Below are 4,032 nucleotides of genomic sequence, written 5' to 3'. Positions count from 1 at the left end.
TTTGCACATTCTGTATGTTTCTCTTATCGCTTCATACGTTAGTTCTATTCGAACATAAGTGCCCTGTGAAGTGGACATCACAGGGTATTCCACCATGATTCCAGTTCGAAGCGAACATATATGTTCCATTCAAAGTGCACTGAAGTGTATGAAACATGAATTTAAATTGTATTTATTTACTGAGGTATATGATATCACACTTATCCATGTGTGCAAACGTTGTGCAGTGCAAATCCATGAATGAATGTTCCAAAGTGAAGTAAACTTCAACAGATTTCCCCTGCTCAGGGATTAGTGAGCAATGAAGAGTAGAGCTTGTTGTTTGTCGTTTCTTTGATCACAAATGCAGACATGGTTTTATGTTTATGCGGCACGATTCAGTGTGTAAGAAGACAGTATAAGTCATTATAATCCATAATTATGTCCCCACTTAATGCAACAAATGGCTCGTTTGAAATGGGTTTTATTCTTTTTGTCTTGTCCCGCCGGTGTTTTGACCAGGACACACCATAACAGTATGGTTGAAGAGCATAACATGATGAGCTTTGTAAAAAAACAACGCGTAGGCGGAGCATAGAGAAGAAAAAATAATGTACAGTATGGAAAATAATGTTTTTTAACCTTAAACCACATAAACACATTTCATTACACCAAACAAAATAATGTTCTTTTTTAGCAACATCATATGACCCCTTTAAAGTTTTAAAATGAATATATTTCAACAACAAATAGGAATTTTATCATTAAGAAGTTAATTTAAAAACGTCATTATGTGCAATTTACATCTTTGCATAGAATTTTTATAAGTTGAGTGTTGATTATATTTAAAAATAAATACGTCCATACGTTCACTGGCCATATTTGGCGGTCGCAGAACTGGAACATTAACACCGAAGCGCTGGAACGTAAGGGTTGACTTCACTTGAGTGTACGGGGTGCCACCCCGGGCTGCAGGGCATGGAGCGACTACCTCTCAGGCTGTACGGTCTAGAGGACAGCGTGCAGAGAAGATCAAATTGCTGGTGGCGGATAACAGGAAGACTGGGCAGAGATCCAGGTAAGTCACACAACAGGACACGATTTGACAAGACAGTATTGGACTTGACTAGCTCGCATTACTGATGGAAAAAGCGTAGCCGAGAGACTCACATCAAAGCATAATAATCTGGCAAAAGGCCTTTAACATGCAGAGAGAAATAGAGAGGTAAATCAGTGTAAAGAGAGAACAAGTCTGCCCTCCCTGGACCCCTTCCAGTTTGCATATTGGTCCAACTGCTTGACCGATGATGCCATCGCCACTACCCTCCACTCAGCACTCACACATCTGGACAAAAAAAGACTCATACGTCAGAATGCTGGTCATAGACTTCAGTTCAGCATTCAACACAATCATCCCTCAACTGCTCATTCACAGACTGGTCCAGCTGGGGCTCAACACTTCGCTGTGCAACTGGCTGTTGGACTTTCTGACTTGTAGACCTCAGGCAGTATGGGTCGGCAGCAACACATCCAGCACCATCACACTGAACACTGGGGCCCCCCAAGGATGTTGTCACGGTTGGTAAACCGTGATCTCTGGGTTTTGCACTTTGTGGTGAAATCTGTGTGTTTCGCGTCTGCACTGATTAGCTTGTGGGCGTCTCCGTTAATTGTCATCAGCAGCAGCTGTCACTCATTATCCTCTCCCTATATATATGGCTTGTCTCAAGTCTTGTGTTTGTGAGAGCGTTGTTTCATGTTTGGTAACTGTTCTTTGCTTCTGTGTTGTTCTGCGTTGGATGTCCGTGTCTTCCCCCAGAACCTCATCCACTCATCGCACCTTCACAAGCATCACCACTTACCTTCGGCTCGATTCCCCGCAGTTCCTGTGCCATCCTCTCCTGCTGCCAACTCACCATCACCATTTGGATTACTCACCGTCTCCCACCATCTTGGATTGTCGTCTTCCCAGCGTTGTTTGTATTTTTGTTTGTTTTGTTTGGTCTTCATTAAACTGTTTCATACTCGCACTTGTTTCCAGCTTCTCCTTCACCCAGTCGTCACAGAACGCTCTCACCTTTAAAAATGGAAGCAGTGAGCACCACCTCTTTAACAGACTTTATTCACCACAGCGTCAACCGTATGGATCAGCAGCAGGAGAGCATCACAAACACCGGACGTGCTATCCAAGCGCTGGTGGCACAGGTGTCCGAGCTCACCCAGCAGATCCACCAGCTCACCTCTCCCACTGCGCCCATTGCACCGCCTGCGCCGCCCGTCCCCCGGGAAATTCCCCAGGATCACTTCAGGATCGCCGCGACTCCCGGCGCCAGAGAACTACTCCAGTGAGCCAACTTTCTGGAGAACTTTCCTTAATAAGTGTTCCATGCACTTTGCCTTACAGCCCCGCACCTTCGCCACCGAGGAATCGAAGGTTGCGTTCACGCTGACTCTACTTTCCGGCAAGGCCGCCTTATGGGGGACAGCGGTGTGGGGGAGAACCAACATCCGTTGTTGCGCCTCGTTCCACACCCTCTCGGAGGAGATGAGGAGGGTCTTCGATCGAGCCGCGGTCGGCAGGGAAGCTGGCCACCAGCTCTCAGACCTACATCAAGGGACCTCCTCTGTCACGGATTACTCCATCCAGTTCCGCACCCTGGTGGCCGCGTGCCAGTGGAACGAGGCGGCGCAGTGGGATCGATTCCTGCATGGGCTGGCCGACCGTGTTCAAAAGGAGATCTACCTCCTCGAGCTGCCCCCCACACTCAACGGTCTCATCGACCTAGCCCTACGAGTTGATGCCCGGATTAATCGTCTGGGTCGACACACCAGTCCTACACGCCATCCCATCTCTCCGGAGAGGGGCCGCTCGAGTCGAGAGAACGCGGTCGGTCCCGTCGACAACCATGAACCCATGCAGGTGGGTAGAGCTCGGCTGTCCCGGAAGGAGAGAGAGCGGCGGAGGTCCCAAGGACTATGCTTGTACTGTGGAGGCTCAGGACATACCATCTATTCCTGCCCGGTAAAAGAGCCAGCCCGGTAGTAAGGATGAGGCTACTATCGGGTGGGATCTCCGCTGGGAAGTCCTCAACAACATCCTCGACTCTCCTTCCGGTGAAACTGCGGTGGGGGAATCACACACACGACTGTCACGCCCTTCTGGACTCCGGAGCCGAAGGTAATTTCATCGATTCACTCCTTGCACGTCACCTGAACATTCCTGTCCGGCCTGTGTCTCTTCCCATCCAGGTCAATGCACTCAACGGCCAGGAACTGCCTCATGTCACCCATTACACTGAACTCCTCACTCTGCTCACTTCAGGCAATCATTGCGAAACCATATCCTTTTTCCTCATGGACTCCCCTGTAGCTCCCATTGTCTTAGGTCACCCCTGGTTAATGAAACATAATCCACGAGTGGATTGGGGGTTCCAACACTGTCACATTGTGGAGTGAAAGTTGTCATGAGTCTTGTCTGGTTTCTGCTTGTCCTGTTGTCCCTGTCTCTGTTTTGCAGAGAGAGAATATGGTATTATCAAACGTGCCAGAAGAGTACCTGGACCTGAAGGAAGTGTTCAGTAAGTCCCGTGCTGCTTCTCTGCCTCCGCATTGTCCCTACGACTGTGCCATAGACTTAGTGCCAGAGAAGTCTCCGCCTAAAGGCAAGTTATATTCTCTTTCTATTCCAGAGAGGGAGGCCATGGAGAAATATATTTCTGATTCCTTGGCCTCTGGGTTCATCCGCACTTCCTCTTCTCCAGCGGGGGCGGGGTTCTTTTTTGTGGGTAAGAAGGATGGTTCTCTGCGACCTTGTATTGACTACCGAGAGCTGAACAACATTACGATAAAAAACACCTATCCTTTACCACTCATGTCTTCAGCTTTTGAGAGGTTACATTGGGGGGGAGCATCCGTATTCACAAAATTGGATTTACGTAATGCTTATCATTTGGTCCGCATCCAGGAAGGGGGATGAATGAAAAACCGCCTTTAATACCCCTAGAGGGCACTTTGAATACTTGGTGATGCCGTTCAGGCTCTCCAACTCGCCAG

The sequence above is a fragment of the Cyprinus carpio genome, chromosome A4 (assembly GCF_018340385.1).
Source record: "Cyprinus carpio isolate SPL01 chromosome A4, ASM1834038v1, whole genome shotgun sequence".
Taxonomy (NCBI): Eukaryota; Metazoa; Chordata; class Actinopteri; order Cypriniformes; family Cyprinidae; genus Cyprinus; species Cyprinus carpio.
Note: the sequence above shows the minus strand (reverse complement) of the source record.